This window comes from Rhinolophus hipposideros (genome assembly GCF_964194185.1).
Source record: "Rhinolophus hipposideros genome assembly, chromosome: 15".
NCBI classification, from domain to species: domain Eukaryota; kingdom Metazoa; phylum Chordata; class Mammalia; order Chiroptera; family Rhinolophidae; genus Rhinolophus; species Rhinolophus hipposideros.
The window spans coordinates 9,504,581-9,516,900 of NC_138061.1; positions in this window are offsets into that span (position 1 = coordinate 9,504,581).

Below are 12,320 nucleotides of genomic sequence, written 5' to 3' on the forward strand. Positions count from 1 at the left end.
AGTTCCACTGTCCCAATCTCCACCACTACCTTCAACCAGTAAGTTTTCAAACATATAAAGTCTGACTCTGAAACAAGAGGCAAGTTTTGTCATGTGACAATAAAAAATGGGGTGGTCATCGAACTGGCGGGGGTGAGGGGGATGTTAAATCACCCTATTCTGAAAAAGAAAATACGGTCATGACAGTAACTAGAAAGCATCCTCTTTAAAAACAAGGGGAAGCAACATGTTATGCTTTACAATTCCGGCAACAGTCTCACTGTATCCAGTGGTGGTAAACACCTCCTGTGGATCGATGACAGCCAGATCTATCGCTCAGGCCAGACGATGACAGCCAGATCTATCACTCAGGCCAGATGGCTCCCCTAAATTCCAAGCCTGCATAGCCAGCTGTGACTGTGTATCTCTTCCTGGAGGTCCTACAGATATATCAGACAAAGCCTATCGAAAGCTGATCTCTTTGTCTTACTTCTCAAATGATTCTGCCTGCAGTCTCCATGAATGGTGGCATTATCCAACAAGTGATTCAAGCCAAACCTCAGAAACCACTCACAATACTCCTTGTCCCTCAGTAATAGGTCTGTATATCCTTCCTTCTCAGTTTCTTCACTTTGACCCCTCCTCTGTATCCCAAATCTCTTTTCCTGTCCTATTACAAAGTCTTCTAACTAGTTATTCCTCTTCTAGTACCTTCCCTCTAATCTCCACAGTCATTAGTTTTACTGAAATGCAAATCGGATATAAGGAAGCAAAGGAGGAGAGTGGAGAGGTGGGTGTGTTGTCCATTGTGCATGCCATGTACGTGCATGTTTTATTTCTTCAACAGCGAGTCTCTGAAGGGTTTCACACAGGGGAGCGCCATGATCATAAAGCCTTTCCCCCCCTATCTGATACATGCAGGATCTCATTACAATTGAAATTGGTAATGAGGTTGAACATCTCGCCATATACTTACCATTCATTTAGGCTTTCCCTTCAGTAATTTACCTATTTATATAATTCCCTTTTAAATTTTTTTTCATAATTTGTTTCCTATTTTTTTCTATGCCGATTTTTAGATGTTTTTCTCTACACTCTAGAAACTAATTTTTTTCAGTCATGGGTGTTGCAAATATATTACCAAATGTCAACTATCCATTTACTTTGACAATAGCACTCGCCTTTTAACAGCAGCCCCCCAAAAGTCTATTTTTAATGTATTCAAATGTATTTTTCCTTATTGTATATACTTTGAGGGTCCCATTAAGAAATCCTTCCCCACCCAAGACCGCAAAAAATAACCTACATTTGTTTGTATAATGTGACACTTTTAGCTTTAGGTCTTTAATCCACCAGGAATTTACTTCTGAATATGGTATGAGATGAGGATACAAGTCTATTTTTCTCTAGATAATAACACAATTTTCCTGACTATTAACCAAATAGTCCATCTTTTCCATATCACTATAAAATACCAAGTTCCTATACATACAGGGTCTAATTCTGGATGCTGTTCTCTTCCATTGGGCCTGTTTTTATGCCTGGTTCTCTAACTCCCCTTTCTTTGCTCCTTTTTTCTAAAAAATGTCTTATTCATGAAACTTTATTCATCTATCTAATTTGTAGGATCAGTTTATTAAGTCCCTTAAAAATACTCTTGGAAGCTTAATTGGAGTTGCATTAAATGTATACATTATGTGAAAATCAACAGTTTTATGTCATCATTCCATCCATAGCTCTTCATTTATTTATAAATGAATATTACTCATCTTATTTATATCCTTTAATAGAGTTTCGAATTTTTCTTCATAAAGGTCTTGAGACTTTTTACTATTTAATTTCTTAGAAAATGTCTAGGTTTGTGGGGTTTGGAAGGGTTTTTTTCTATTTTAATTGGCTTTTTAAATATATTTTATAAGTTATTTCTAGCGTAGAAGGTACTATTAATATTGATTTTGTACCCCAAAACTTGATGAACTTTTAATTCTTATTAGTTCTAATGCTTTATTGACTCTTTGGAATAAATTCACACACCATATAAAAATAAGGACGGTTTTGTCTTTTCAGTTCTGTATTAGTTATGACTTAGGTTCAGCTCTATCTAACAGAGACACAAAACAACAGTGGCTTAAAGAAGGTAGAAACCTCTCTCATGTCACGGTTGAGATGCAGGAAGTTTTGGTCTGGTAGGATTGGCTCTCCGTCATCTAGAACCCAGGCTAGCTCACTAGCCTTAGAATGTGTCACTCATCCTGACTTTCCATGATGTTGCTCTAGGCCTCACATCCACATCCCTGCAGCAGACAAACAAAAGAAATACCTCAGAAGTCGCCTACACAACTCCTATTTACAACCTGACTGGCTAGAACCTAGCTGCAAGAGAAGCTGGGAAATGTAGCCTTTATTCTAGGTGGCCATGGCCTTGGCTAAAATTCAAAACCTCTCCTGCAGAACAAGAATACAAGTACAGCTATAGGGGATGCCTAGCAGATGCTGTCGTATTTTTCAAGGCCCTTTACTTCTCCTCACATTACTCTGTTGGCCAAGACTTCTATCTAGTTCTATTCCATGCGATGCTAACTATGGGTTTGTGGGGAATTGTGTGACTACCCATTTTCAAGTGTTTTTTAAAAAATGTATTGAAATGATCATGATTTTTTCTTCTTCTGTCTATTAATGTCATAAGTTATATTGAATCAGGATGCATTTGGATGCAAGTAATAGAATGGCTAGCTAAAATGACTTAAATAATAGAGGTTTATTATTTCACATTACAATAAGGCTGAAGAAGGAAGATATCAAGGTTGGTTAATTCTCTTGGATGCCCCTTGGTGGTCAGAGTCCAAAGGTCATTTCCTCACATAACCTCACATAAAGGTAGAGAGCAAGGGTGAAGTCCCTTGTGGAATGCACTTTTCCCTTTCCCAGCATGTTGCCGGATCTCAGGATTCTCTCATTTAGCCCATTCAAGTCTCTGACACTTGGCAGTCATCCTTCTTTCATAGGGCTCTGCTCCTCAGGTGTCTCCTAATTGTTCTCCTGAGTTCACACTACTCCCTTAAAACTATTTCTTGGTTAATGATGGCTCTCTGGTGAACAGAAAAGTCTCTACCTTGTGCTTCTTCAGGTAAGTTGAGGGTATGAGGACAGAAAGCCCCCACCTAGGCTTTCCAGTCTCAAGCAATTCCTGCCTGGGCACCCTCTGGGGTGGGCAATGCCAGAAGCACTGGAGGTGGGCAGTCAGTCAATCAGTCAGTGTGTTTGTTTGCCTGCTTGTTTATGAGTGGCTGTAGATTGTAAGGTTCTGGTCTAACAACCTAAGGTTGGCTATTGCACTGGAGCGCACCTCCCAGCTACCACCTGGGTCAACCAGGGCGATGTGAGAAAGAGAAAAAGCCCTAAGTAAAATCCAGTCCTAGTCCATCCTGGCTTTGGTTTCCTGCCCTGCTCAACTGCAATCCCCATGCCCTGGACCCAATGCTCTCCTTTCTCCAAAGAGTTCAGGCTTAGTTGCAGAATCAGGCTTTGAGCACCATCTCCTCTCAGGCAGCTACAGAGTTGAGATCAGAAGTTGTTGGCTTCTTTGACCACAAATAAATTCTAAATAGCCTGTAATAGATTTGTTTTTCTTGCAACAACTTGTCCAACTGTTTATTGCTTATAAATCAACTTAATTTAGATTTTTGAGCCTTGCCTCTGGTCAGGCTGGTGGGAATATGCAAGTCCTTTCTTTTTATTTTCAATAGGTAATATATTCACATGGCTCAAAAATAAATAAATAAATGTGTGTGTGTGTGTGTGTGTGTGTGTGTATATACACATATGTATATTTATATATTTATACTTTCACAGTATAGTCATACTGTGAAAGTCTCCTTCCCATCCCATATATAACCACTGATATTGATTTCTTATGCATTTTTGCAGTCTCATTTTATATATATAAAAGCAAGAACAAGACTGTAGTGTGTGTGTGTGTGTGTGTGTGTACGTGCACGTGCGCGCACACACACACACACACACACACACCCTTATTTGTTCCCTTTTTCCACAAAGAACAGCATATTGTATAATCTACTCGGCATTTTGCCTTTGTTATTTCAATTAAAATGTCTGGTAGCTCTTTCTCTACAGAGAGATCTTTTTTTTTTTACAGCTACACAGTATGCACGCTGTGGAGGACTGTGATTTATCTAACATCTCCCAGTGATAGACATCCAGGTTGTGCATAGTCTTTCCATTACAAACAATGCTACACTGAATAACACAGAGAGTTTAAACAATGGGGGGAAATGTAAAAAACAGCCCAGGCATTTCATTCTGTCTTTCCCAGTAATTTCTTTCTCCTGCTGCTATTTCTTCCTCCCGCATTTTTATTTTCCTGGAAGCCAAATGTTGATGCTTTATTGCAGTTTGCACATTGTTCAGGGTCATTTTAGCAGTTGGAATTACACAATAAAATAGAAAAATGCACATTTGTGGAAGCCCTGAAAGTAGCAACAACAGAAGCAAATCTCGCATTCGGCCAGCACCTCCTGCAGTCCTGAGCGATGAGACAGCAGGCCAGTGGAGACTGCGAGCTCAACATGCAGTGACACAATCAGGTGCTGCTCTGCTTTCTGTTACAAGAGACTCAGAAGCCCAGGGTACGATAGTTAGGCCACTATCCCCAAGGTTACTAAAACCATGGAGGGCACACAGGAGGTTTTTCCCTCAATGCTCTATAGTTTTCAATCACCCACTGGCATATACCAAGTGTGATCAGACAATACAGTGAATGTTTAAATTAAAAGGAATTATTGCAGTAAAAGATACATTGCCCTTAATCCCCCTCAAAATATTCCCCTCACTTTAAACACAATTATCCCATCATTGCCACTTTCTGAAGTAGTTCTGGAAGTGCTCTTTCTTTAATTTCACTGTTCTGACTGCCTCAATGTCCTGAATCATTTTGACTTTGAAGAAGAGGCAGAAGTCACAAGGTGCCAGATCCTGTGAATAAGGTGGATGAAGACACACCGTAATGTTTTTATTTGACAGAAACTGCCGAATACCAGAAGTGCTGTGACACAGAGCGCTGTCATGATGGAGGATGATTTACGGCACACTTTAAAACACACCTTCTCTCAACCTTAGCTCACACCCGACTGCACGGAGTAAGTTGAAACTTGTCACACACTGTTACTAAGGTTCGATGCGCCTCTTCCCATATTAAAGATCCCTGCCTTTCCGTTGGATGGCACTCGGCAGCAGCATTCACTGTATTTGTTGATCACAAAGGCTCCATGTCACACATCCCTTTCGGTATATGGCAATTTCTGTCAAATAAAAACATTCAGGTGTGACCTCATCCACCTTATTCCCTGGATCTGCCACCATGCGACTTCTGGCTCTTCCCCCCAAAGTCAAAATGACCATGAAAGGTAAACATTTTGAGTCGATTCAGGACATCAAGGCAGACACATCAGCGCAACTAAAGACACTCATGAAAGAGGACTTCCAGAACTGCCTCAAAAAGTAGCAAGAACGATGGGATATGTGTGTTTGAAGCAAGGGGGAGTATTTTGAGGGGGATTACAGGCAATGCGTCTTTTACTGTAATAAATTTTTAAAAATTGAAACATTCACCATATTTTTGGATATACCTCGCATACCTAAAAGAATTGAAAGCAGGACTCGAAGTGATACAGGTACACCCATGTTCCAAAGCAGAATTACTCACAATAGCCGAAGGGTCCAAGCAACCGTGTCCACTGACCTGATGAATAGGTAAGCAAAGTCCTGTGAATAAGGTGGATGGATAACATACGAGGGAATGTTATTCAACCCTAACAAGTAAGGAAATTCTGGTGAATACAATATGGATGAAGCTGGAGGACACAATGTTAAATGAAACAAGCCAGTCAGTCACAAGAGGACAAATACTATGATTCCACATATATGACGCAGCTAGAGTAGTTAAATTCATTGACATAGAGAGAAGGACGGTTGCCAGGGGCTGGGGGGAGGGAATGGGCAGCTATTTTTTGATGGGTGCTGAGTTTCACTTTTGCAACAGGAAGACTTCTAGAGATAGATGGTGGTGATGGTTGCCCAATCATGTGCATGATCCATTTCTCCACAGTCAGTGAAGGGGGTCATACAGCAAAGGTCTTATCATGAGGAAGACAGTAGTGAGAAGGGAGTTATGTTAATCAAGCCCCCACTGAGCGAGGCACTGAGCTGGGCTTCCTACTTACCTCATTTCATCCTTATTAGAGCTCGGCAAGGTCAACACTATCTACGTTTTGCAGATGAGAAAACTGATGTTCAGCAAATCCAAGAGAAACAGCTGAAAACTATTAGCACTAATGAGAGCAAATGGAAGGCGGATGGACATGAGATACATGAAAATGAATGCTTTCCCGTGTACTAACAATATCCAATTTGAAATTGCTTTTAAACATCCCATTCACAGCAACAACCCAAACTACAAAATACTGGGGAAACGCTACAAAAATCTACTGAAGAAATATAAGAGAGGGATTGGGACAAGGGACAGAGTGAAAAAACTCACTTTTTACCTGGTGCAACAGACTAAACATATGGCCCTCCCCTCAGATTCATAGGTTAAATCCAAACCCTTAACATGATGGCATTTGGAGGTGGGGCCTTTGGAAGGTGACTAGGTTATGAGGGTGGAGCCCTTGTGAATGGGGTCAGTGCCCTTATGAAAGAAACTCCAGAGAGGGAAGACCCCTCTCCCCTTCCACATGAGGACACAGCAAGAAGACGGTGTCTGTGAACCAGGAGGTGGGTCCTCAGCACACACCGAATCTGCCGAGGTCTTAATCTGGGACTTTCCAGCCTCCAGAAACGTACGAAACAAGTTTCTGTTGTTTATAAGTCACCAGTCTATGGTAGTTTGTTAGAGCAGCCCGAGCTCTAACAAACCGAGCAGTTTCCTGAGGGTGCTCAAAACAAGATAGACATTAAAGTGACCAATGAAGCTGTTATTCAGTGTTGGAATAACATAGGAATGGCACAGGCCCATTTTAGAGATAAGGAAACTGAGATCAGAAAAGTGGAGTGACGTGGCCAGATTGCATAATGATTAAGTGATGGAATTGTGTTTAGAGTACAGAAAACAAAAATTTTAAAAGGAGTCTCTTATTATCCACTCGCTATGTTTTCTATACTTTTCCTGTGTGCTTCAATCTATTTCTCTGACATACCTTCCAATTCACTATTCTCCTCATCTATGTCTTGTCTGTTGTGAAATACACTATTGATATCTTCTCTTTGTTACTACATTTTTCAGTTTTAGAATGCCCATTCAGTTCTTTTTACATCCCCAGTTCTCTACTAGAAGTCTCCAAATTGTCATCCAATTTCTGGATGATATTAATCATCGATATTTTAAAGTCTGTGTCTAATAACTCAAATGTCTGGATGCACTGTATGTGTGTCTGCACTGCACTTTTCCTTTGGTTTTCAGTCATGTAGGTTGGACATTGTGTATGAAAACTTACACAGAAACTTGGAAGCTCTGGGTGATGTTATCTTCTCCAAAGAATTTGTTTTGCTTCTTGCAGGCAGCTCAGATAGGGAGGGGTAAATCACCCTGATACAATGAGAGATTAAGTTGATTTAAATCTGGGCCTCAGTGTCTGGCTGGGGGGGGAGGGGGCTGCTCTGTTTCTGGTTCACCCCTCCCTGAAGGAATAGACAGAAGTCACAGCTGAAATCCTGGGGTATCTATAGGAATCCCTCCTACAGGGGTGCTCTATAGTTTTTGTCTCCTCAGTCCCATAAGAATGACAGAAGCTCTGCTGTCACCTTAGTAGTTTTCTCAGTTGCCACTTCCTGCTTTGGCAACTACTTCAAGGGGACAGGTGGCACCAAATGTCAGACTTACTTTGTGGCACTTCCTTTCTCTCTGAGATCTTGGTCCCTCAAGTCTTTGATTCTTTGATAAGTCTCTGCTACCTTCACATATTGTTTTTCTGTATATTGTATTTTCTGGTTGTTTTCAGTGGGAGGGGATGTACAATAAGCTAGTCCACCATTACTGAAAGTGGAAATCCCACCTGTGGCATTTTAATGAAAAATGTGATGCGTTGAGTGCTGAAAATTGGGTGGGGGGAAAAACAACAAGGGAACAAGTGTATTCTGAAAGACAAGATTGCTTGGCCAGAGGAAACACTGGACGGACTACTCTCCCTCTTCCTTTCTCACAGGCGTAATTTGGATTTAAGAGCCTTTGGAAGGAAAATTAAGGAATCTGAACAGGTTTGTGAAGAAACAGTACGTATAGCCAATAATTGTATTTTCTGAAAATAAAGTTTTATATTCAAGGGCAAATTTCACTTTTTAAATAAGAGTAAATAAAGAAAATGCCACAGATACTGCAAAAAGAATTTGAAATATTATTAACACTGGCTACATGAATCAGAATAACTACTAAAGTAAGATATATGTATCTGAATGAAAACAAATCAGTGCAAGACAAATTACACACACAGCCTAAGCAAGATTACTCAACACTTTCTGAAATAGGAAGCCTTTCCAGAAGATTCATAAAGGTTCAGAAACTGGATCATTAGGTTATGTGACCATATGTGCAAGCCACATTTAAAAGACATTCACGGGTTAAACCAGTTTGTGGGTTTAGACACAGTGCAAACTTTTGGTAACTATTCCCCTCCTAGTTGAATCAGACTGGAAAGCCCTAGTAGCAGTGTTAAATGGCCACTGTCTTCTAACAGATGAATGCCTTGTAGAAGTCACTTTTCTATAACTGTATCACTTTTTTAAAATTTAGTGCTTTAGTAGCATTAATTTGGGGCTGAAAAGTACAAACAAAAACCACCTTACAAGCTAGTTGAGTGGCTGAGGTTTAAATCTATATTTCACACACGGTTTTGTGGACACCAACACTGCTATGCAGGGAACAGAATCTTGAGGGTGAGTCGGAGCCTTCAAAGAGGGTGTACAAAGACTCAAACGAAATCAAATGAAGAGTCTTATTTCCTTAGCAACTTCCCGTTTCACTTGACCTCAGAGAAATCCTACATGTTCGGTAATTGGATTTAAAACCTAATTCAAATGTTCACAAAGCTTTCTCCGAAAGGAGGTTCATCCAAAGGTTGATCTATCTGACATATCTTTCTACACACATTTGGAAAAGTGGAAACAATCCAAAGAATAGGTGATTGGTTAAGTAAAAATTGGTTTGATTTTATGGAAGATTTTTTTTTTTAGGAACATATTAAAAAACTCAAGAAATAGCAAATAAAAAAGTTCCAAACACTATACTGTGATCCATTTTTATAAGGAAAAATGCAAACTCATGAGGGAGGAATATGAGTGATTGTTATTTTCTCATATATGCTTTTCCATATTTTCCAAATATTCTCATCCAACACAGTACCAAGAGCTATTTCATATTCACACACTTTAGGGCCTGTCAGAGTTACCAATACTATACTGATCAATAACATATTTCCATAGAGAAGCAAAACGGTGCCACGGAAAGAGGACTGGATGAGGAGAGGGAAGACTTGAGTTCAAGTCTCAGCTTCACTGTTCATTCCTTCACGTCACTTTCCACAAATCATATCACCTCTGGGAAGCTCGGTGCTCTCATCTTTAGAGATGATCACCCTGTACCACCTCCCTCCCTTGATTAGCTCGAAGATCAAGGCAATCAAGTTCACGGAAGCCTTCTGCCCAGGGGAAGGCGTGATTCAATAAAAGGAATAACCAGTAACTACTGAAGATGCTCTTACAGTTCTTGTGGCTCTGATTCAAACTCATAAAGGCTCTGTATTTTACATCAGATAAAATATCCATGCTTACCGTGCACCTGTTCCTTCACATATGGACGTGGGACCCTGCTCAGAGCACCAAAGCAGAAGTGTCGGGTAGGTGGGCAGCACCAGCCATCAGAAAGGAAAAACAGGATGTTGATGAAAACCACTAGAGTGAAGAAACTGCTGTCCCAGGCCCCCAGGGGCACATCATCAACAATTCCACGAGGCAGAAAAAGACAAAGTAAAAATGTCGTGGGAGACACATCCACACATGAAGAACAGAATAATTTTTTTTAGACGATAACATACTCCTGTCTCCTCTAAATCAACTGAGAAAAGAATCTTGACCAACAACCTAAAAGATTTTCCCAAACATTGGAGGGAAAGCTCTCGTAAGTAAAAGCTTGAATTTTCATCTTTTTTAAATTTTTGTTCTCTACTCTGACCACAATTCCACCAGTTAATCATTATGTGACTGATCTTGGCCAAGTCACTCCATTTTTCGGATCTCAGTTTCCTTATCTGTAAAATGGGCCCGTGCCATTCCTATGTCACAAACATTAAAGTGACAAATGAAGCTGTTATTCAGTTTTGGATTCAAGGTGGACACAAACGGACTTGGACTCAGAAGATCGAACTCCGGTGCTCGTTTTGCCCTTACCTGCAAGTGACCAAGCCCCTGTCCTCTAATCCTCAGATTGCTTGGGACTGGTGAAGAGGATTCCTGAGTCCCCAGCTCCAGCCCCAGTTCAAGCTCTGCACATCTACTATTCTCCCTGACTGGTCTGTCTCTATACAAGTGACCGCCTCCTCCTTCGGGTGACACTGCCTCTTTGACACGCTGACCTTGTACAGAAAGTCCTGCCAGCCTGCCACTGACAAGAATATGTTTGGGTTGTTTTTATAGTTAGAGAAATAAACAGATTTTACACTGACCAGTTCACAGGCTCTTATTGTCCAATAAGACTCCTTGCGGTCAAGACGAGAATTCTGAAATGTCAAGACTTCCTCTCTGGGCTCCTCTAGCTTCTTCCCAAACCGACCATCTTGTTTCACCACATTGAACACTGATTTCCATGTTTTCACTCTCTTACTCTCCCACCAGGAATAATCCATTGTATATAAGTCTTTTTCAGCTTTTTTCTAAAGACCCTATTTCTGAAAGTGAGATTACTGGGTGAAAAGGTCCAGACCATTTTAAAACTCTTGATATATATTACACCAAATGGTTTTCTAGCCCAGAAGTACCGACTGATATTTCTGTTAGCAACACATGAAGTTATGTGCCCATCTCTTTTTTTTTTCAATTCGTCGTTATGAGGTTTTCAGTAAGGCCCTTCTTTACATTTTAATTTGTATTTTTGAGATAATGAGGATGAACATTTTGTTTCAAGTGTACTTGTTTTCTTTTTTAAGTGAATTACCTCTTCATGTCCTTCTCACATTTTTTAAGTTGCTAAAAGTTTGTAGTAAGAAAATATGTGAAGCAATTCTTCTACAGCTCAAAAGGGTAGGGACTTGTTTAGACATAAAAATAAAAAGTGGCCCCTTTTAAGCTGATTGGGATTCGTACTATGCAAAGCTAAATGAAATCTAGAAAGTACAAACTGCTTTAGATATCTATTTCCCTTTGGGGCCTGGCAAAAGGGAATTTAGTTGCAGTCTACCAGACACGATCACTCTTGCAGTTCAAGAAAGCTTCCAGAACTTTAAGATATGCCACGTTCACTCAGCACCAAAGCGAGCAGCCTGGATTTCACTCTGCATGTAAACAGTACACGTTCAACCAAACACACCCAAGGATTCAGAAGCCTCAATCTTGACATGTTTCTCCGGTAGGGGACTTAATGAGACTCAAAGTCACCAATTCAAAACTCATTATATTTGACAATAGTTGAGGTGAACTGTCACGTTCAGGTAACAAAATACTGTCATTTTAAAAAGAACAGAACTCCACAGGGCCCAGGCAATAAAAGTGATGACGGAAGGAGACAATCATAGTCATCCACAGACCACAGACAACATTCTGAGACATTGACGAAACTGATTTGGGGGGTGGGAGATGCGAAGGGACATCCAAAACTTGATTCTGAAATTGCTGGAAAGTGAAAGGTAGCATCAGGAAGTAAATTTTATTTTATTATTTTTTAATTTTTTATATTTTTCCCTTTTTCCCCACCCTCACCCCTCCACCCCCCCACCCCCCCACCCCCGCATGTAGAAGCTTCCAGAAAAGAGCTGGAGGCTCTGCTTTCATAGAGCAAGGAGGGGAAGGCCAAGAAGCTCAGGGGTAGCACAACAAACAAAGAAAAGCAAATTGGGAGAATGATTAACTAGTTTGATTCATACGTAGGGAGTAGAGGCAAGGCTGGAGAGACGCTGGGGTGGAAGACAGGGGAGGATGAGAAATTCTGAACACAGGAAAGACCCTCGGAGGGAGGTCAGTGAGCCTCGGCAGGCTTCTGAGGCCCAGCTGGGAGGAAGAGGCTCCAGCAAGGACTGCAGAGTCAGCACGGCATCTCAGCTACCCTTCCGGGCTTAAGGAAA